Here is a 25,846-nt window from a genome sequence, read left to right on the forward strand (position 1 = left end):
ATTTTTACCCTAGTCCTAATTAAGCTTCTTATTTTTTATTTTTACCACAAATTTTGAAATTTATTCACTTTTGTAACACTCCTAACCCGTATCCATTGCCGGAATAAGGTTATGAGGTATTACTTGACTGAACAAAACTTCTATAAGGTCAAAGATACTTACCAGACATAAATTATCAACAATGCAAACATGTCTCACTGATTTTCCATAAGAGCTCTTATAAATTTCCAAAATGACTCACTATCAAAACGTAACCGAATATCTAATAACAATTTAACTACTATCAAGTTATAACTAAAACATTTCACCACATTAGTTCAATTATAAGGCTTCTCTAAACAAAATGAGCAAGCCATCTTCGCATGGCTATAATGTATATAAAGTCGAAATATCATTCTACCTATAGTCTATCCTATACATGCCTTAAACTATGATGATATACAATCTTCTCAACTCACATAATGACTCGATAGTGTAATGATATCTCCGGCCCTTCCAACCCTATAAAAAATGAAAAAGAGAACACGGAGTAAGCTTCAATGCTTAGTAAGTTTTAAGCAATGCAAACAATTAATTTACTTATAGATCGATTATTTCAAATTTTCAAGAAATCATTCCTAGATAATTGCCATTTTGGCGAAGTATCCATGAACATAATGCATATTTAGCAAATTCACCTCACTTGAATCTGAACTCAATTAAAACCAAATATTGAAATCACAAATAAGATCATGAAAACTCAAAAAGCATCTCATTAACAAGTTTTAACCATGTTTGCAACAAAATCACAAATTCATTACAAGCTATCTTCCTAAGCAACAGTCACTAAATTATTTATAACTAGAGCTAAGAAACTACAAATCAAGTGTCGTTAATTTTCCCTGAAAATATACTCATATATCTTCCATCCATAAAATTTTCAGAATTTTTGGTTTTACCAATCAATACCATATCTTTTTTTAAATTTCCCCTGTTTCACTGTTTGACTATTCTGACCACTCTTCACTACAAATCAAATTCCTCATTATACAGAATTTTAAATATGTTATCGTTTATTTAATATGAAACTAAACTCATTAAGGAGTCTAAGAATATAAATTTTATCTTATAACCATTTTTGTACCATTTATAATGATTTTCTGAAAACAGAACAGGGGACCTCGAAGTCATTTTGACTCTATTCCACGCCATTTCAAATATCTCATTATTGGAAATTCTTTTGCTCACATGGTTTCTTTTATAAGAAACTAGACTCATTAATATTTCATGACATAATTTATTCAGCTTCTAACTCAACTCCCACAATTTATGGTGATTTTCCGAAATCATGTTACTGCTGCTGTCCCAAGCAGATTTATTACCCATTCTTGCATTCATATTATTTAACATGTATATCACCAAATCAATCTCATATAACCTTTCACCATAACCGAATACACACATACACATATGAGATTTTCACATATACTTCTCATTTCGCATTCATGATTCAATTCCGATCAATCTAACATATAAAAGTATATAATACATACCTGACCAACTTAATGTATTTGACATATTCAATGGTAGTTTACTACGAACATTCGAAATCATAATCTTACTCCAATCATCGGCATTAAGTCTGCTAGGTTTCAAATGTAACACCCCGAACCCGAGACCGTCACCGGAGTCGAACACGAGGTGTTAACAGACTTTAACCACTTATAAACAAATTTCCCAGACACTTCCAATCTGCGTACTAGTCGCTTTAAAAATCATATCCTGAGTTCAGAAACTCGGAATCCAGTTCCGTAAATTTTCCCTGAAACTAGACTCCTATACCCATCTACATATTTTTTTCTAGAATTCTTGGTTTGGCCAATTAGTACAGTTTATTAGTCAAAGTCTCCCATGTTACAGGGATCGACTACACTGACCTTTGCGCATTACGACTTGGATATCTCCCTGTATAGGGATTCAATACTGATGTCGTTTGTTTCTATAGAAACTAGACTCAAAGAGGAATCTATACATATATGGCATGACTCCTAATTATCTCTGGTTAATTTATAATGAATTTCCAAAGTCGAAACAGGGAATCCAGAAACCGTTCTGGCCCTGTCTTACGAGAACCTGAATATCTCTTAACATACTGTCCATATGATCGTTTCGTTACTTTCCTATGAAAATAGATTCATCAAGGTTCATTTACATAATTTATTCACTATTTAATTCCCTTCCTACTATTTTTAGTGATTTTCCAAATCTACATCACTGCTGCTGTCAGCATCTGCCTTTAAGGTAGACTTTACCTATTTCATAGTTTCCATGATTCAACTAACCCTTTTAACATAAATAGCACAAATTATGATAGTGATTAACCATTCCCATGGCCAATCCTTGTTAAGCATATCCACACCTCTCAATAACCATATCCATACCAAATGATTATAACATTATACTCAAACATATATAAGCCATTTTCGCATGGCTATCCAAAATTATACAAGTCCAAAGGGTCCATGACCCCCAACAAAAAGGGTAGTCCTATACATGCCATTTCGAAGTTCAACCAAAATTGTACCAAAAGGGGGGGCTTTGATAGTGTGGGCGACTTCGACTTCAAAATCCCGAGTCCGATAGCTGGAGAACCAAAATCTATAAAACAGAGAATCAAGGAGACGGAGTAAGCAATTTATGCTTAGTAAGTTTTGAGCAAGGGATTCCAGCACAACAAAAGTATAGCATTCATGTAGCTAAACGGATAATTTCATATGCACAATTTTTCAATATCATACTTACTTCACATTACCAACCCTTTTATTCATACAAAAAGATCAACTTAGCCAAAGGCCGGTAGCTCATTTATCAACTGAGCGAATACTTATTTGTAAGGGCTCAACTAATTCAAAGCACATACGAAACATACCTCAATGTTGGGATGTTTCAGGCGTATTAACTGAAATTTTTACAGCAAGATCATTCATTCCCAAATCACGTACCTTCGGAATTTAACCGGATATAGCTACTCGTTCAAATGCCTTCGGGACATACCCCGGTTATAGTAACTCGCACAAATGCCTTCGGGACTTAACCCGGATTTAGTAACTCGCACAAATGCCTTTGGGACTTAACCCGGATTTAGTAACTCGCACAAATGCCTTTGGATCTTAGTCCGGATATGGTCACTTAGCACAAAGCCTTCGGGACTTAGCCCGGACATCATTCAAATAACCATGCACATTTAACAATAAATCATGGCACATTCGTATTTCGTTTTCATTAGCAAAACTCAAACACAAGACACTTATCATTCTTGCAATTTCGGCTCAATAGCCACACACAAAGAGCATGATTTTGATTTGCTTAAAACATGATCTAATCAAATCATAATTTAAGCTCTTTTACTCAAGAACTTACCTCAGATGTTGTCGAACGATTCCGATGGCTACTCGACCACTTTTTCCTTTCCCTTATCCAACTGGGGTCCTCTAAGCTCTTGAGCTAATTCAAACAAATTTAACTCATTAAAGTCTCATTTTGCTAGCTTATGGCCGAATATGACAAGGAGTTTGATAGGTCATATGGCCACCCTTTTAGCTCAAATACACAATGGTCATACGCATTTTTAATCACATCAAGCAATTTAATACAATTCATTCGAACATCAAAAGAGAAGCTCAAGGTACTTAGCCCATATATACATTAGACATTAGAGTCACATGTGTACGAAATCACGAATCGAATTCAACATACTAGCTAATATTTCCCCTTAGCTGAATTTTCTAAGTCAAGCTAAAGCCATCAATAGGCTACCTATGGCCGAACATACACATAGCTTATGTACTTATTCATGTGGCCGAACATACATGTCTATGTTGGGGCCGATTGCAACACTTAATACATTCTACAAGTATGGTTACTTGTATTGACTAAACACCATTTTGTTTCAAGTTCAAAACTTGGCTAATACACACATATATACACTAGTAAAGCATCCTCTCCCTTTCCATCAATTTAACACATGCATTACTCATTAATATACAAAAATTATATTCGGCCTTAGCACACAACTTGCTAGCCGATTCTTCTCCATCTAGCAACCAATGCACATATGTGCTCACTCAAAAATGCTAAAAAGAAGATTCAAGAATCATCAATCCACCATCACATGCATCATTAACAAGCTTCATATTTAGCATGCAATGGCATTAACACAAAATCCACCTAGGCCGAATATCATCCCCATGACATAGCAAAGATTTGAACCATGGGCTAATTAGAACTCAAGCTAGCAACTAAAACATGCATGAATCTCATGGCACAACCTCAAACATACCTTGATCTAGATACAAGTATGGCCAAACCTCCTCCTAATCCTCTTCCAAACCAAACATGAAGCAAGAACTCCTTCCTCCTTCCTTAGAATTTTCGGCCAAAAGAAGATGAAAAAGGATGAACAAAATTTTTCTTTTCTTTTCTTTAACTCACGGCAATGGGGGGGAAACAACCACACATTTTTTTTTGTTTCCATTTCTTTATTACCCATACTCCTTATTTTATTTTTCCTAACATACCTCACTAACATAACATGTTTGTGACATGTTTCCACTCATAGCATGGCCGGCCACTATGCCTTAATTTGGGTAAATTGACATGCAAACCCATCATTTTCACAATATGCATTAATAGGCCACTTTGCATTTGCCTAGCACATTTCAAAATTTTCTCACATAAGTCCTATTTGATAAAATTCACTTACAATTAAAAAAATTCAAACACGAAATTTTCACACATGCACATGTACATATAATGAGCATCAATTATGACGGTTAATTATTTTTATGACTCGGTTTAGTGGTCCCGAAACCACTTCCCGACTAGGGTCAATTTTGGGTTGTCACATAAAACCCAAATCCAATCACCACCACAAGGCATGCGGGACTTTAAGCCCGGATATAATACCAGCACAAAGCCTACGGGACTTTATAACACCAGCAGAAATGCCTTCGGGGCTTAGCCCGGATATAACACCAGCACGAATGCCTTCGGGACTTAGCCCGTATATAACACCAACACGAATGCCTTTGGTACTTAGCTCAGATATAACACCAGCACGAATGCCTTTGGGACTTAGCCCGGATATAACACCAGCACGAATGCCTTCGGAACTTAGCCCGGATATAATTCTCCATTATCATGCACACACATATATATATATCATAACACATTAGCATTTCATTTACATTACTTGAACACAAGCACAACGTGCTTATCAACCATTCCACTTTTGGCTCAATAGCCACATACAAAGAACACGATTTCGTTTCGCTATCCAACATGATTTCTATAACCATTCGGCTACAAGTCATATGCACAAATTATTTATCCCACTACGTAATTCAAGTAGAACCAATAGGTCACAATTTATTTATTATGCTTATATACCATGATTTTATCAAATCATAAGCTAAGTTTCATTACTCAAAGACTTACCTCGAATATATTTGAACAGTTATGGATAGACTACTCGATTGCTTTCTCTTTTCCCCTATCTGATTTCGACACTTTCTGTTCTTGAGCTTGATTTAAAACAAATAGATTTATTCAATTACTTATCAATTAAGCAATTTAATTTAATACATGTATATCATATATTTAAGGTACAAATGACCTTACTAACTAGCTATTTAAACATCATACATATGCCCTACTCATATAAAATAGAATATATTACTAGGCTACACTCAACAACTACATTTATCCCCATATAATAGATTAAAACTATCAAGGAACATTTTACTAACTTATTACCTTGCATATTAAAATTTCATAAACTAATTTACTAAATCAATGAATAATAAACTTTAACTTAAAAATTTCATAACCACACATGATTATCATATCTACCAATTTGGCCGAATACTTATAAGATTAGCATTTTGCAAGTTTTCAAATCACTTCCAGAGCCAAATATCATTATAAATTAAAATATACTTTCGCACATCTATACAAGTTTACAAAACCACATTTAACTTCATCTACCATCATCACTTATTTAGTAGAATATGCAAGATCAAACATATCTTTACAAATATATATTTATTTATATATACATATGTGGTCGAAATTACAAGTTCAATTGGAACACTCCATAAATATTTACCTATATAACCGGATATACCAAATTCATTATATCATTACATAGGTACATATCTATAAGACCGAATATATAAAGCTCAACATATCATCACATATGGCCGAATATTACTAAACTCAAGCCACCATATTTTTATCCCTTAAGTCACACCCAAAAATCACATTCGGCACTTCTCATCCAAAATTTTCCAAGTCTTCAAATTCACTTACAAGCTCATTTATATAACATATGAAGCATTTAACAATTATTTTATCAATAAAATAACATGACCGGTTACCTATTTCTCTCCCTAAATCCAAATTCGGCATATTCAACAACCCAAATGCTAACCTATCCAAATTCGGCATATTCAACAACCCAAATGCTAACCTCAACGTTTAAGTTAAAATAACAACTAACTTAACACATCCAACATAATTTTCCAAGCTAATGACATCAAAGCTTCAACTAAAATTTCAAGCTTCTTAGCCGAATTTCAAACTTCCAAATAGCCTAAATTTAATCCATGGAATAGGTAGAATTCAAACTAATCATCCAAATTATGCATACATTTCTAAAGGTGGCATTAAACATACCTTCTTCTAGCAATCATCATAGCCGAAACTCAAACAAAATTTTTTGTTCTTTCTCCTTTCAAGTTTCGGCAATGGAGGAACAAGATGAATTACTTTGATTTCTCCTCCCACTAACCAATATTCAACTATCTTTTTATTCATTAAATCATTTAGTAGAATAAAAAGGTTAATATAAAATATATATTATATATATTAACAATATCATGGCCGGCCACTATCCAATAATGGATAATTTGACATGCAAGTCCCCTTTTTTATTAATAGACATTAATAGATCACTTTTAAAATTAGCTTATCACATTTCACAATTGTCTCACATAAGTCCTATTGAAATTTCACATGCAAATGACAAAATTAAAGCATGAAATTTTCACAATTGCATTTACACATGTAATCAGTACAGAATATAATGGTAAATTATTTTTATGACTCGGTTTTGTGCTCCCGAAACCACTTTTCGACTAGGGTCAAATTAGGGTTGTCACAACTTTAGTCCCTAATGGACAAAACCATCAATTACTTTACAATTTAGTTATTTTCTAACTTTAAACTTAAAATCTATCAAATTAACCCCTAGATCTTCAATTATCCATTAATGGCAACATTCTAAATCTTAAACAGTAATGAAAAATACTATATGGATCAGCTAGTTTAAGCTTTTGGGATTCTGAAAACATAAAAATTACAAGAAAATGAACTAAATTGGCTAACCAATTGAAGCTTGGAATGTTAAAACCATTAGGACGACTATTTTCTTCTTTTCCCTACTGGTTTCGGCTTGCATGAAGAAAGGATGAAGTTCTTTTTTATTTTCTTCCTACTAACTATCTTTTATTTTATTTTATTCATTTATGTTTTCATAACATATTTATATATTTAAATTTTATAATACATATACATTATAAAACATACCACTACCATCCACTTCCAAAAACATAGTGGTATATTTACCACTTTAGTCTTTAGCCTAAGTTTGAATCATAAATCCTATAGCAATTGAACTTTTACCAGTTTTATAGTTTAGTCCCTATACCTCAATTAATCCCTAATTCGATAAAATTACCAAAATTCAATTCATTTCTAAAGTACCTCTATAAATATTTAAAATAAAAATATATATGGTTCTAGTTTACGAAAATAAGGTCCCAAAACTACACATTCTGACACCATTGACTTTTGGGTCATTAAACAAATAAGGTTTGGATTAGCATTGAACAAGAGATGAAAGTGTAGTGGTGGGCGTGGGCGTGGTTGTTAAGGTTGTTATGGACATCAATTTGGGTGATTCCGGAAGGCTGTGGGATTTGCTATTGCTGATAGTGGTAGAGAACATAATGTATTTTGAAGGGAGTTTTTTTTTTGTTGAGAAGTTTCTCATGGAATTCAGGAAAAGAGATTTGTAACACCCCTCACCCGTATTCAACGCTGAAATCTCATGCATTCAATCATTTCATACAATCATCATTCAAGTTCAATCAATTTTTCCCTTATAATAGCCTACGAGGCCTTAAACATGCTTTGGGAGTGATTCGGGACTAAACCAGTAACTCAAGAAACTTCTACAAAACTTTTAAATTATTTCTTAAAATAGGGGACACACGCCTGTGTGGCAAGGCCATGTGTCCCACACGGCCACCGGACACGCCTATGTCACAAGCAGTGTGGACATTCAAAATGGGAACACATGGCTGTGTCCCAGCCCATGTCCTACCCCATGTAACTCTCTAGCTTGGGTCATACGGCCAACACACATGCCTATGTGGCTAGCCCGTGTGCCCTAAAAATGGTCATACACGCCCGTGTGCTAGGTCGTGTACTAGGCCATGCCAATCCTGTAGGATTACTGACTTATAACACACGGCCAAGTCACACGCCCGTGTGTGAGGCCGTGTGGAGCATATTGGCTTGATTTTAATTTCAACACTATGGGACATACGGCCGTGTAACATGACCGTGTCACACACGGCCGAGACACATTCTCGTGTTTCTGCCCATGTGGACAAAAATAGACTATTTGCAAAGCCATTTTGCCACCCTATTTTTACATACCCGTACAAGCATAAATTGCAACATTTTATAACTCAATAGGCATCCAATCCATAACATTTCATACACATATTAAACCAATTCAACTACAATCATTTTCCATTCATATGCCTATCACATATTAAGACAAAATTGCATATTTCTATTCCATTTACTACTTGCCAAAACATACCATATTGAATACTTATACACAACCAAAATGTTATACCAAGTTAAGCCAAATCACATAGCTTTATCTTATAGCACAACATCTACAACATGTACCAAAATTACTAGCTCATGTAACCATAACTATCATCTTTATATCTAGCCTATACATGTCATATTTACATATTTCCATGAGTTCAAAAGTACCAATTGGCAACTGGATAGTATGATGCATACCTTCGACTTTATCCGAATCGAGTGAGCTATCAAACCTCTATAAAACATGGAAAAGAAACAGAGTAAGCTTCATAGCTTAGTAAGCCCATATAATTCAGAATTTAACTTACCATTTATGCATAATCAAATAATTAAACAAAGTATATCAAATTCACTTGCCAAATGCCTATACAAAAGTATTCATCAACATGTTAGTCTCATGAATATCAACCTTTATCATAATTTCATACATCAATATATTATATCATATCAACTTCATGTAACATGTATAACATATGTAACAATTCATCCTCATTCATATAATCGACAATCCATTTTTATAACCAGTAATTCATCTGTATAACCATTAGCAGAATTATGCCCGTTGAACCTATTAAATATCGATAGATACACAGGTGATACACACTAAGTGTTTTAATCAATAATCCATCAATTCATCATCGTATTCACTCTTTCGAGCTATGATCGGTAAACTCCTCCTAAGTTGATGAATAGTAAGCTCTATCGAGCTAGAAATAATAAGCTCTGACAATTTGAGAACAGTAAGCTCTAACATGCTAATATATCAGTAAGCTCATACGAGCTGCGGTGAGTCCGCAACACATGCAGGATCTCAACCTAAACGATAACCCTAGTGAGATGTCATTTGTATCCTACGAATTCCTACGGTTCAAACAGGCTCAGTAACCATCAGATTATATCAATAAGGCATTCAAATTTCAAGTAGATCATTTACTCAATTACATACATTCACTTCAAATAATTACAAGTATTTAAAAGTTTGATTCTAATTATACGAACTTACCTCGAGTTGCTCGAATGGAAATTATCGACTATTTGTCTACTTTTTTTTCCCATATCTAATCCCGATCTCGGCTTATCTTAATCTATATATTATAAAATTTAACATATTCAGTATCTGATCTATTCAATTTAACCTTTAATTCATATTTTGGCAAATTTACACATTTTTCCCTAATGTTTCACACTTTTACAATTTACTCCCTATCACATAAAATTGAAAATTCATGCAATTAATCACAAACCCATGCTTAGTAAAATTTAATACATGTTACTAGCAGCCCATATTTTCAATTTATTCACACTTTCAACCACCACATTTCACATTTTATCAATTTAATCCCTTTTTGACATTTTTGTCCAAAATCACTTTACAAAAACTATTAATCTAACATTAAACCTTATAAATCTATCATAATTCATCAAATTACTCAAGAATTCAACAATGGCATCATTCAAAATCTTTAACAGTTTTGCAAATTAGTCCTTGGGTTAGCTAGTACTAGTTGCAACGATCACAAAAACATAGAAATCATTAAAAATCGAGAAAAATGGACTTACAATTTAGCTCAAAAGTGACCGAATACTTTCAAGCCCTAAATGGCTTTTCTCCATGCTTCATTTGACTATGAAAAGATGATAACCTTTAATTCTTTGTTTGTTTTATTTATTTTATGTTATTAACCAAATTACAAATTTAACCTTACTAATAAACCATTTAAAGCACCTATTAATGTGTCCATATATGTCCACTCAAGCTATTAATGGTTTAATGACCATTTAAGGCCACCATATTTAAAAAATAACTCTATTTGACATCTTTAGCTAATAGAACAACACTTTTGCATTTTACGCGATTTAGTCCTTTTTACCAAATTAAGGATTCAAATAGTAAAATTTCTTTACGATACTTTCACACAATAATTCTATCATGTTGTAAACTTTAATAAAGTAATAAAATAAATAGTTTGACTTCAGATTTATGGTCTCGAAACCATTGTTTTGATTTGACTAAAAATGGGCTATTACAAGATTGATATGTCATGGGCATTAATTGCATCAATAATAGATTTGTACTCATCACTGAGTCCTTCAAGAACCCTATCAATAAGATCCTACTCATCAATTGGCTTCCCTAAAAGAGCAAGTTTATCAGCACAAGATTTTATCACCTGCATATATTCACTAATTGATTTTGAGCCCTTAGTACACTGTTTTAATTGTTCCTTTAATTGTTTGATATAACCACAAGGTGGTTTGGTGTAGGTATGTGATAAGGTTTGCCATGCATCAAGGGAAGTCTTGGTGCGAGCACTAAGTGACTGTAGTGAAATAGAGATAGCACCTAAGAGAGCACTAAAAATAAGTCGATCCTAACGTTTCCAGGTTACGTATGCCAGATTGGGGGATGCAACACCATTAACAGTAATAATGGGTTGTGGTGGAGTATAGGTACCATCAATGAAGTGACAAAGATCATAACCTTTAGGAAGAGATTGGATTTGAAAGCTATAGATGAGATAATTGGTTGATGATAATTTGGTGGAATTGGAGAGATTGATTGTAAGGAGGGGATGTTGAAGATCCTAGGAGTTTTGGATTGTGATAGGATCATTGGTGGAATGAGAGGTTGTGTTCGTAGCCATTGAAGAATGATATATGTATATTTTTGAAGGATGTTGATTGTGATTTTTTTAATAGATATATGTCCAAGAAGATTTGGCTCTTGATACTATGTTGAGACTATAGAGTAGAATATTGGAAACAATGGCTTGATTTTTCAATGATTAAGAAGGAATATATATACACAAATTGGGCAACACATGAATAGAAACTATCCTATAATTAGGAGATTACAACTAGAATTAGGGGATTACAATTAATGGGACTACAACTAATTAAAATATAGAGAAAAATTGCGGGAATTAATTCTTTAATAGAGATAGTAAAAAGTACGATGTCATAGATTTAAATCTCATGATTCTCATTACTTGTATATATTTTTCTAAATTTATCAAAATATAAAAGATACGAATTCCCTTAAAATAATATTTGTTAATTTGTAAAAGAAACGGGTTTTTATTAATTTTCTATTTGGGATCTCGTCTAAGGGTGACACCTACTCAATCAATTCCTTCATGTATAACATATATATTAGTTTTTTTCACAATTGAATTAGTATCCAATTAACTCGTGACACCAACTCAATATGTTTTAGATTGTATCAAAGTGTTGGTACAATAGAAATGAAAATTATAAAAAGTAAAAGTAATGGAATGTTTTAAGATATGTAGAATATTTTGCTTAAGATTTAAATGTAATTTGAAAGCGAAAATCAATTGTAGAGCTAGCAAATGACTGAGATTGGATCAAGTTTATTTAGGATTCAAATTTTTTTGGGTTCGGATCAATTCAGGCTTAGGCCTTTTCGGACTCGGATATTTTTAGATTTGGGCTTGAATTGAGTCCAACGGGCTTTGATAGATTCAGATAATTTTGAATTTTGTAAGTTATAAATATTTTAATTTTGAATGTAAAAATTCATTTTACTTTTATATGATTACAATTCAATTTAATTTTGTCTTACAAAAAATATAAAATATATATTTAATAAATTTATTTTATATAAAATAATTAAAATGCTTATTTTATGTAAAATTTATTATTTTATGATATTATAGGATTTAACGAAAATATCTTGTATTGTTCACTATTATATTATATTGATAATTAAATATTTTTTTATATTTATTATTAAATTTATAAAACCTAATACTCATATTCTAAAATATTTATTTCAAAACTTAAATGTATTAAACTAAGCGCAAACTCAAATGATATATTCATTATTACCCAAATTTAAAATAAATTAATTATAACTCAAACCTCTAGTCCAAAATAAAAAGAAATTAAACTCAATACCCAAATACAGTTTGTAAAAATTAAAGCCCAATTCAATATTTAATTTGAAAAATAATATTTTATTAAGATATTAAATTTTTAATATTATTTTATGTATTGCTAGTTATAATCATAAACATGTATTTTAATATACTAAATTACACATAACTATTAATGTTATATCTTTTATTTAATCTATAATATAATAATAGTTATTATATTAATACTCATAGAATATATTATTTCATTATATAATACTATATCGCATACAATAGTAGTAGAATAGTATATTATATATTATATATTATTATATTGGTTGAAATATGCTTTAAGTCCCTATACTTTTCATATATTTGAAAGTTAGCCCTCGTACTATATTATATAATATCATTTCATATAGTATACAATATATTAATAGTTTATATGTGACAGCCCTAATGTGACCCTAGTCGGAAAGTGGTTTCGGGACCACAAAATCGAGTCATAAAAATAATTAACCGTCATATTTGATGCTTATTATATATATGCATGTGTGAAAATTTCATGTTTGAATTTTGTTAATTGTAAGTGAATTTTATTAAATATGACTTGTGTGAGAAAATTTAGAAATGTGCTAGGCAAATGTTAAAGTGGCCTATTGATGCATGTTAGAAAATGCTTGTCCTTGCATGTCAAATTACCCAAAACTTTAGGTAGTGGCCGGCCATGCTATGGGTTAAAGCATATTATAAACATTTTGTGTTAATGTTTTATGTTAGAAATAATAAAATAAAAGGTTAGTAATAAAGTAATGAAAAGGGAGGGGTGATGAAAACAAAGTTGTCTCATCCATGCGCCCCCATTGCCGTGACTTGAGGAATGAAGAAGAAGAAGATTCTCTTGCTTCATGTTCGGTTGGTTGATGTTTAGGAAGAGGTATGTTTGATGTTATTCCATGAAATTCATGTATATTTCTAGATGTTGGTTTAAATTCTTTTGCTATTTGATGGAGATGATACTCGGCCATGGGTGTTGTCTTCTTGGTTGGTGTTTGATGTTGTGGTGATGAGGCATGAAGATGATTGAGTTTGAGTGCTTAATAAAAAGGATGGGTCTTAACAACTTCATGAAGTATACGGCCATGGTGCTAAAATGTTGTATTGTGTTTAAACTTAGAATTTTTAGTTATATGGATGTGTTAAGTTGCTTGAAATGTTAGATTAATTTGAACTCATCACCAAGTTCTTTAGGCAACCCATGTTAAAAATTTCGGTATTGAGATGCCTAGAACTTTCGACCATAGTAGCTATGGAGAAATAAGGTTTTTGTTTCTTGTTAAATTGGATGTATCTTGTTGTATAAGTGCTTGAACAAACTATGATTAAATAGATGCATAGATTCAAGGTGGGAAGAATTGGCTATTATGCTTGATACTAATGCCGAATATGAGAATGTTGTACTTGAAAAATATAGGTGAACATGACAAGTGTATTCGGCTTAGGGCATAAAGGATATGAAAATTTGGTAATTATTTTTGATTGTGTGTGTATGACCATGGATAATTGGCTGCACAAATATTATAAATACATAATGTATGTTAAATTTATTAAGCTACAAAACATTATACATGATCGGCCAAGGTAAATTATTTGAGTAAAGTATATCTTGATGGTACATTTCGGCTAGTATAAAATGTATATGGATGTCGTATGACTATGTTTAATTTGGGAAGTAAATTGTTTGATTTAGCTCAAGAGCCTAGAGGATCAAAGTTGGATAAGGGAAAGGAAAAAGTGATCGAATAGCCGTCGAAATCGTTCGACAACATTCGAGGTAAGTCTTCGAGTAATGAAACTTAGTTTATGATTTGATTAAGTCATGACATATAAGCATAACAAATAAACGGTGATATAATGATTCTACTTGAATTATATATTGAGGTGATTAGTTTATACCTATGACGGGTAGCCGAATGTGTATAGAGATCATGTTATAAAGCCAATCAAAATCATGCTCTTTGTATATGGCTATTGAGCCGAAATTGGTAAGGTTTGATAAGTGTCTTGTGTTTGAGCTTTAGTAATGAAAATGAAATATGGATGTGTCATGATTTATTGATATTTGAGCATGATTATTCGAATGATATCTGGGCTAAGTCCCGAAGGCATTTGTGCTAGTGACTATATCCGGGCTAAGTCCCGAAGGCATTTGTGCTAGTGACTATATCCGGGCTAAGACCCGAAGGCATTTGTGCGAGTTGCTATATCCGGCTAAATCCCGAAGGTACTTGGGTTTGGAAGTGAGCGACCTTGCTGTAATAATTTCAATTAATACGCTCATAAAATCCAAACAATAAGGTATGTTTCGTATATGCTTCGGAAAAGTCGATTCCAATTAATTAGTATTCGCTCAATTGATTAATGAACTTTCAGCCTTTAGTTAGGTTTGATACCTTGTGTATGAATATATTGATTGAAGCATGGAGTAAGTATGATTTTGAGAATATGCATATATGAAATTATTCATTTGGCCATATGAACGTTATACTTTAGTCGTAACTAATTTCATTACTCAAAACTTACTAAGCATTAAATGCTTATTCTGTTTCCTTAATTCTCTGTTTTATAGATTTTGTTCGTTAGCTATCGGACTCGGGATTGTCAAAGTCGAAGTCGTCCACACTATCTAAGCCCTTTTGGTACTCTTTTAGTTAAACTTTGATAACGGCATGTATAGGATTGACCTTCGTTGTTAATTAAGTACCTTTTTGGTATTGTATATATTCGGTTGGCCATGTGAAAATGGCTTATATATTTTGAGCATAGCGTTATAATCACTTTGTATATATATATGGTTATTGAGAAGTGTGGAAATGCTTGGCAATGATTAGCCATTGGAATGGTTAATCACGATCATATTTGGTGCTATGTATGTCAAATGGCTAGTTGAATCATGGAAACTATGAAATAGGTGAAATTTACCTTAAAATAGATGCTGACAGCAGCAGTGATGTGAGTTTCAAAATTCAATAAAAATAGTAGGAATGTAATTAAATAATGAATAAATTATGTAATCAAACCTTGATGAGTCTATTTTCATATGGAAGAAGCAAAACGACCATATGAGCCGTATTTTATGAGATGTTTAAGTTTTCATGAAACAGGGCCAGAACGGTTACTGGATCCCCTATTCTGACTTTAGAAATTTACCATAAATTAACCAGAAATAATTAGAAGTCATGCTTTATATGTACAGATTCCTTTTTGAGTCTAGTTTCATTAGAAACAAACGGCATAAGTATTGAAGCTCTGTACAGGGAGATATCTAAGTCGTAATGCATGAAGGTCAGAGTAGTCAAACCCTGAAATAGGGGAGACTTTAACTAATAAACTGTACTAATTGGATTCACAAAAAATTCTAGAAAAAAATATGTAGATGGATATATGAGTCTAGTTTCAGGGAAAATTTACAGAATCAGTTTTCGAGTTTTGGAACTCGAGATATGATTTTTAAGGTGACAGTGACGCAGTTAGCTAGCTTGTCTGGAAATTTTAAAATGAACTGTGTAAATAAATGAATTAAGTTCGTTAACACCTCGTGTTCGACTCCAGCAACGGTCTCGGGTGCGGGGCGTTACATTATATATATCCATCAAGGGTTAAACATTATAATATTATATTATATTATATTATTTATTTTATTATAATATATAATTAATAATAGTTACATATAATAAAATTACATTATATATTGCATTTTGTTATTTATTGTTGTTTATTATTTATTATTATACTAGTTAAAATATGCTCTAAGTTCATATATATTTCATACAATTTGAAAGTTAACCCTCCTACTATATTATATAATGCTATATCATAATCATAATCATAATCATATATTAAAAGTTTATATATATGCATAAATGATTAAACATTATAATATCAAGTAACACTATATTTTTTATTATAATCTATATTATACTAAGAGTTATATATAATAGCCGTACACTATATATTACTTATTATATATCATTATTTATTATTATGCTAGTTGAAATATGTTCGAAGTCCCTATACTTTTTATACATTTAAAAGTTAACTCTCTTTCTATATTATCATATAATATATTAATAGTTTATATATATATGCCTCAATGATTAAACATATAATGTCATGTAATACTACATCTTTTATTATAATTTATATCATATTATGTATTAGTAATAGTTATATATATTATTTTATATTATTTTATGTATTAGTAATATAATAATTTAGTATATCGGCTTAAGGTCAAATTTGATAATCGGTTTTGGTAATAGTTATATAATATATTATTATATTTTCATTTAAGTTTAATTTTATTTCTTTTAATAATTATTAATTTTATATATTTATGATACATATATAATTATAGCATTAAAAATATTTTATATTAAATTAATATTTTTAAAATTTTATTTCAGTTTATAATTTAACATAAAAAATAATTATTAAATATTTTTCTATTAATAAAATTTTAATATAAATATCAATGCTTATTAATACATTTTTAAAAAATAAAGAATTATGATTTATTTAAATTATAAGTAATATCATAAAATCATATTAATTATTAATGCTATTATGACTGTTCAATTATAAAGTAAAACTTTTTTGAATTTTGAGTCGAATTTATTGTGCACTCGGACTTATTTTACTAGCTCTAATCAAGTATAATAGATAAGGCGCAAATCAATCTCATAACATTTTCGTATGAATTGTGTTGGTGTTATAAGAGAATATTTATATTCAGCTTTGTTAATTATTTAATAGTAAAATAAACATAAAATATTAATTTGAGACATGGAAACTAATTACCCTCCCCCTAACATGAGCCTGCCTATGAGAGGCACGTCACCATCTCATTGGGATGGAAATCATGGAATTTGATTGCCTGCCTTGTATAGCTAACAAACACCGTGGGAGAAAAACAAACGAAAAGTGACCAAAAAGAAGCTATAAGTGGTAACATGTCAAACCCTAGAAAGAATATTAATGATACAACAATAAAGCTTCCATGAATAGACACATGCTTTGCAAGGAAGAATCTAAAACGCCACGCTATTCCTATGCTTTTTTTTTTTATGATTGTGAAATTCTATAATCATTTTAAGCCTCAAATAAAATAAAGTCGAGAGTGGAGTGAAATTTGTTTATTTATTTCATTCATACAATTTGAGCACAATATTTAACTCAAATAAAAAAAATTAAAAGCATCCTCAACAAACCCTAATCATGAATTGGGTGTCGGGGGGCCCTTGGTTTGAAGCATAATTTTTATATGCTTGGAAATTTCCCCCAAAGTTGTATAGTGATGGGTGAAGAAACAAAGCATGTGAGTGGGGAGACTTATCTTTAAATCCAAAAAGAGAAGTATGGGTGGGCAATTGCAAAAGTCAAAGCATCAAATCCAAACCCCTTTGCTTTATCAAAGAATCAACAACATTGTAGCCTTCATTTCACGTAACAAGATGTAATGCACCAAATAAATACATCCAAATCATAAAAGAGCAAGAGACAGTTTCTCGGATTTTTATTTTCACAATCTTGTGGGTTTGAATTTATTAGAATTAAATGACTTGAATCTTTATTTAAATAAAATATAGTGGTAAAATAAAATAAAAGTAAAACCCATATAGAACTACACTTCTTTTATTTTGTTTTAGAATAAGGTTTTTTAAACCTTATTAAACTTCATCTATTTTATATTGATTAGAATAAGGTGTTTAAGTCTTACTAGAATATGGCTTTACAAACCTATAAATAGACATAGTCTATTTCTCTTGTAATAATTCAAATTCGACATAGTAAATTTTCTTCTCCTCTGCCCGTGGTTTTTTCCCGAAAGGGCTTCCACGTAAAAATTTGTGTGTTCTTTATTTTACTTTATTTTATTTTATTTTATTTTTTAATAAATTGGTATCAGAGCTTCCGGGTTGTTCATCTCGATCACGTAATGGCGTCTTTGAAGTATTAAATTCCACTGTTGGATCGCAACACTAGATTTGCGTTGTGGCAGATTAAGATGCAAGCAATTCTTGTCCAGATGGATCTGGAGGATGCCCTGCTAGGGATAGATAAGATGACTTCGACATTAACAGATGAAGAGAAGAAGCGTAAGGATCGGAAGGCGTTAAAAGAAGCGTAAGGATCGAAAGGCGTTAAAAGAAGCGTAAGGATCGAAAGGCGTTAAAAGAAGCGTAAGGATCGAAAGGCGTTAACACAATTACATCTGTATTTGTCCAACAAAATTTTGCAAGATGTGATGAAAGAGAAGACCGCCACTGCATTATGAAAGAGGCTAGAACAAATATGTATGTCGGAAACTCTAACAAGCAAGCTGCATATTAAGCAGCGTCTTTATGCTCATCGTTTGGAGGAAGTTGCGTCTGTACATGAACACTTAACAGTGTTTAAAGAAATTCTTTCAAACTTGGAGGCCATGGAGGTTCAGTATGATAAGGAAGATCTAGGGTTGATTCTACTTTGTTCGTTGCCCCCGTCTTATTCAACCTTTAGAGACACGATTTTATATAGCCGCGAGTCTCTCACATTTGATGAGATTTATGATTATTTGACCTCGTATGATAAGATGAAGTATCTTGTGGCACGACTCTCAAGGAGAAGGTCTCATTGTTCGTGGGAGACAAGATCGGAATGCTAATGATGATCGTAGAAGGATACAGGAACGGAATCCTCGCGGTAAATCTAAGGGTAGATCAAAGTCTTCAAACAGAGGTAAAACTTGTAACTTCTGTAAGAAGAAAGGGCACATTAAATCTAAGTGTTATAAGCTACAGAACAAGATTAAAAGGGAGGCTGTGAATCAAAAGGGAAAAGAACCAAAAAATTTCAGTGAAGCTGATGTTGTAGAAGACTACAGCGATGGTGAACTTCTAGTCACTTCGGTCAACAATTCTAAAGTGAGTGAGGAGTAGATACTTGATTCAGGCTGCACCTTTCACATGAGTCCCAATCGGGATTGGTTTACAACTTACGAAACAGTGTCTGAAGGTGTTGTTTTGATAGGAAATAATACTTCGTGTAAAATCGCAAGTGTTGGAACAATTAAAGTTAAGATGTTTGATAGAGTTGTCAGAACACTTAGTGACGTACGACATGTTCCAGAATTGAAAAGAAATTTAATTTCGTTGAGTACTCTTGATTCAAAAGGGTACAGATACACAGTTGAAAGTGGGGTTTTAAATATTTCCAAAGGTTCCCTTGTTGTGATGAAAGGGCGGAGAAAGATTGCCAAGTTATATGTTTCGCAAGGTTCTACTATTACTGGTGATGCAGCTATCGTTTTCTCTTCCTTGTCAGATGATGATATTACTAAACTTTGGCATATGCGACTAAGGCATATGAGTGAGAATGGCATGGCAAAATTGAGCAAAAGAGGACTTTTTGATAGGTAAGGAATTTGCAAACTCAATTTCTGTGAGCACTGTGTTTTTTGGAAGCAAAAGAGAGTTCGATTCACCAGAGGAATCCATAACACAAAGGGAATGTTAGAGTATATTCATTCTGATCTGTGGGGGCTAACCAGAGTGCCTTTGAGAGGTGGAGCTAATTATATGCTAACCTTTTATTGATGATTTTTCCAGAAAAGTTTGGGCGTTCTTCTTGAAGCAGAAAAGTGATGTATTTTCCGCATTTAAGTCTTGGAAAATTATGATTGAAAAAAAGATGAGAAAACTAATAAAATACCTCCGCACAGAAAATGGCTTAGAGTTCTGTTCTGATAAGTTGAATATATTGTGCAAGTCATAAGGGATCGTGAGACATTTGACAGTTCGTCATACTCTGCAGCAAAATGGTGTTACAGAACGAATGAACAAAATGATCATGGAGAAGGTTCGATGTATGTTGTCAAATGCCAACTTACCAAAGTCGTTTTGGGCCGAAGCAGCCTTTACTACATGTTTTTTGATCAACCGATCCCCATTCGTTGCCATTGAGAAAAAGACTTCGCAAGAGGTATGGTCTGGTAATCCTGCAAATTATTCTGATTTAAAGATTTTTTAGTGTCCTGCATATGCTCATGTTGGTAATGGAAAATTGGAACCGAGATCCATTAAATGAGTTTTTTTTGGTTATAAAGCTGGTGTAAAAGGGTATAAGTTATGGTGTCCTGAAAATAGAAAAGTTGTGATTAGCAGAGATGTTGTTTTTTATGAAATTGCTATTGTGCTTAACTTATCTCTTAAAGACTCTTCCAATAAAGAAAATCAAAAGCAGGTGGAACATCAGATTAATACAAAGTCGACTCCTCAAGCCAGTACAAAAATTGAGAATAGAGTTGCTTCTTCACCGTAATACTCTATCGCCAAAAACAAAACTAGAAAAGAAATTAAACCTCCAAAGAAGTATGCTGAGGCTGATCTAGTTGCTTATGCTTTAAATGTGGCTGAAGATATAGATGCGAATCAAGAGTCATCTAATTATTCTGAGGCAGTTAGCTGTGAAGACTCAGAAAAGTGGATGTTTGTTATGCAAGAGGAGATGAAATCACTCCACAAAAATAGAACATGGGATCTTGTGAAACTTCCTAAAGGTAAAAAGGCTGTTCATTGTAAATGGGTGTTTAAAAAGAAAGAAGGGACTCTAAGAGTTGAAGAACCCAGATATAAAACAAGGCTTGTTGCAAAGGGTTACAGTCAAATTCTATGAGTGGACTTCACATATGTGTTCTCCCTAGTTGTTAAGCATAGTTTGATTAGAACTTTGCTTGGTATTGTGGCCATGCATGATTTGGAGCTTGAGCAATTAGATGTAAAAACTGCATTTTTGCATGGAGAACTTGAGGAGGATATTTACATGCAACAACCAGAGGGCTTTATAGTCTCAGAAAAAGAGGACTATATTTACTTGCTGAAAAAGTTCCTTTATGGTTTGAAACAGTCACCAAGACAACGGTACAAGAGGTTTGATTCCTTTATGACTTCTCATGATTTCAAAAGAGGTAGTTTTGACAATTGCGTTTACTATAAGAAAAACAGTGATGGTTCTTTTGTGTATCTACTTCTTTATGTTGATGACATGTTGATAGCAGCAAAAGATAAAAGAGAGATAAGAAAGGTCAAAAGCCCAACTAAGTGAAGAATTTGAAATGAAAGATTTAAGACCAGTAAAGAAGATACTTGGTATGGAGATTCTCAGAGATAGAAAAGTAAGTAAATTGTACCTAAACATTGAGAAAGTTTTTTAAAGGTTCAATATGCAGAGTGCTAAGCCTGTTAGTCAGCAGCCCATTTTAGACTTTCATCGGCTTTGTCTCTACAATCAGATGATGAGATTGAGTACATGTCATATGTTCCATACTCTAGTGCAGTGGGACCTCTCATGTATGCTATGGTTTGTTCACGTCCAAATTTATCATATGCAATCAGTACAGTTAGCAGATACTTGGCAAATCCCGGTAAAGATCACTGGAAAGTAGTTCAGTGGATTTGAAGATACTAACGAGGTACTACTGATGTTTGCTTACAGTTTGGAAGAACTAGAGATGGAGTTATTGGGTATGTTGATGCTGATTTTACTGGAGACTTTGATAGAAGAAGATCTCTCACAGGTTATGTCTTCACAATCGGAGGTAGTGCAATCAGTTGGAAAGCCACTTTGCAAACTACAGTCGCTTTGTCTACCACTGAAGCTGAGTACATGGCAATTATTGAGGCTTGTAAAGAAGCTATCTGGTTGAAGGGACTTTTTAGTGAACTCAATGAAGACCTTCAAATCAGTACTGTATTTTGTGACAGTCGGAGTGCAATTTCCTTACAAAAGATCAAATGTTTCATGAGAGAACAAAACACATTGATGTTCGGTATCATTTTGTTCGTGATATTATTGCTCATGGTGATATTTTTGTGAGCAAAACTAGTACTCATGAAAATCCTGCAGATATGATGACTAAGTCACTTCCTATAACAAAGTTTAAGCATTGCTGAAACTTGGTTGGTGTCCATTGTTGAGGTTAAACCCTTAAGGGGTTTTATGGAAGAGGTGGAGAACTTGTTCGTTGAGAGTTCGCGATGAAGAACTTGTTCATTGAGAATTCGTGTCAAGGTGGAGATTGTTAGAATTAAATGACCCGAATCCTTATTTAAATAAAATAAAGTGGTAAAATAAAATAAAAGTAAAATCCATATAGAACTACACTTCTTTTATTTTATTTTAGAATAAGGTTTTTTAAACCTTATTAAACTTCATCTATTTTATATTGATTAGAATAAGGTGTTTCAGTCTTACTAGAATATAGCTTTACAAGCCTATAAATAGACATAGTCTATTCCTCTTGTAATAATTCGAATTCGGCATAGTGAATTTTTCTCTCCTCTGCCCATGATTTTTTCCCGAAAAGGTTTCCACGTAAAAATTTGTGTGTTCTTTATTTTACTTTATTTTATTTTTTCATAGAGTTCATTTCACGTTTGCTTTCCCAGATTCCAGATTAGAGGAAAAATAATCCACCAAGTGGATAGATTTCCATGCCAATAATCATACACCACTCTCTTCTTTTGCCTCACCTATGGGACTAACCACCTAAAATGCATTTCTAGTACTAATTTTTTATATATAGTCCAATTCAGTTCAAACAACATTAATCTAAATTCAAGTTTTGAATTTAATTTGCACTCAAACAATGACTTAATTAATTTTGCATATTGATATAAGACTTAAAATATGTAAGACTTAGACTATTATATGACGAGGCCCATTATTTTCCATTGTCACGAAAATGTAAATGATGAGGTCCATTTTCAACCTAATTAATTGAATCCAACATTCCACACCCCTTAATATACGATATTCTTCATCTACAAATGCTTAAATTTTAAAATATATTTATTCAAAATATTATAAAATTTTAAAAATATAATAGTTAATACATTACCATCCAATTTAATTCTACAAGCAATGTTATTACCAAAACTTTTTTCCCTATTGTTATGTCTTTCTTTCTTTTTTTTCTAATTCTTGAATTTTTATGTTATAGAGTTGGACATGTGTCACCCCTATCATCTTATTTTATGATTCTAAAATGTCTTAAAAAATTTACAAAAAAAATGTAAATGAAAATTTTTTCAGATAAATTCTCTTTATTGGTATCACTTCTAATAATACAACTGAACCTTTCAAATGGACTTACACACTATAAAACATAGTACGCCTATTGGCGTATACAGAACACAAGCAAACTCAATACGCCAGTTTACTTATCACTTGGGCGTATACTGTGCTCCAATTTCACACAACTCAGTCAACCTATTTTCATGCCAGCCATGTACCCAGAATTTGGAATCAGAAGCATATCATACAATCTCATTAGCATACATTCTCCCTTTAACTCCTTATAGCATTTTCATTTAGAATAATATGTTTTATCATGATTTGTCAATCCGGTTTGCAATATAGTTTTCCTTCTGGAGGCTACACAAACATATCTCCTTATCTCTATCACCATATATCAAATCATATCATACATATCAGAAGCAAATGGTAGTTGTTTAAGCATGAAGGATGACGCTTACTTCATATCACAAACTGACTAAACTCATACTGATGACTTTGGATAATCATTATCCACATATACACCTTTCACCATTACAAAGGAGGATTACTTACCTTATACGAATTATATAAATAAGGAATTTACAATACAAGGAAGTAAAAAAGAACTCACCAGAAATTTTAACACAATCTACGGAGCAGGTCCTTTGCCTTTATCACTTGGACCTTCGTTAGCTTCTTGAGCTGAAAGAAAGATATTTGTACATGTCAGATCATCAATCTATTAAATCTGAACATGCATATAAGAATCAACAACACTTAATCTAGAACAGGAAGTTTCCTTCCTCACACACCATTCTAACATCTATGCATGCAGTACGAAAAACACATAACTGAATTCAATGATAACTTAAGGGTTCATCAGTAATTACCAATGAGCTGGTAGTAACGTATAAGTTAGCTAGATATTACGAACCTTCACTTTGAAGAAGTTCTCTAAACTTAAGTTTTTCAGAGACTTTTAAAGGAAATCAAGAAAGAAGAAAAATACGTAAAAGTGTACAAAAAGACCAACACTATCTTTATATACTTAAGCACGGAGACAAAGATTAGTGGGAAAATCAGATAATTCCATTAATTCTTTTGATTGATGTGTTTAAGTGCACTTAACAAAATTTAGGTTTTATCATCTACAGTAGTCTAGTTCTATTCTAACTAGACCTCAACTTGACCAACCAAATCACCAAACTAAAATAATAAACAAATCTAAACAACTGTGAACTTAAAAAATTCGCCCAAAGCATTTGGGTTGGGCGGATACTTAACAGAAGAGTCCGTCAAACCTTAGAGCTTGCCAAAACTAGAAGTTCACCAAATGACGTATTACACAGAATTCTATACTTACCTGGAACAAATATTCTACTTCCTCAAATCTATCCTTAATTTATCATCTATACACTAAACAGTAACCAATACGGAGACTTCGCCGGGTGGGCTAATACAATTCTCTCCTACTTAGAAAATTTCATCCTCGAAATTCATACCTATGAATAGATAAGGATACTACTCTTTCATTAAATTTTCTCTTTCCTAAGTAGTTTCTTCTATATTATGATTTCTTCATAACACTTTCATCAATAGAATCCTCTTAGTCCTTAGCTGTTATTATACGCAGGTTCAACTAAAGGAAGATACATTTCCCATTTCAGCCCAAAGTTAATCACACAAATTCTTAACATGTTTTCTAGGAATTGAATCACACAAATTCTTAACATGTCTTCCAGGAATTGAATAACTCTTTCAGAGTGACCATATGTTTGAGGGTGAAATATAGTGCTGAACTGCAACTTGGTTCCCAATGATCCTTGCAGTTGTTTCTAGAATCTTGATGTAGACCTTGGATGTAACAACTCGATTTTGGGCCTAATTAGAACAGTGGTTTTGGAACCACTATTTCGAGGCTGGAT

The sequence above is a fragment of the Gossypium hirsutum genome, chromosome A03 (assembly GCF_007990345.1).
Source record: "Gossypium hirsutum isolate 1008001.06 chromosome A03, Gossypium_hirsutum_v2.1, whole genome shotgun sequence".
NCBI classification, from domain to species: domain Eukaryota; kingdom Viridiplantae; phylum Streptophyta; class Magnoliopsida; order Malvales; family Malvaceae; genus Gossypium; species Gossypium hirsutum.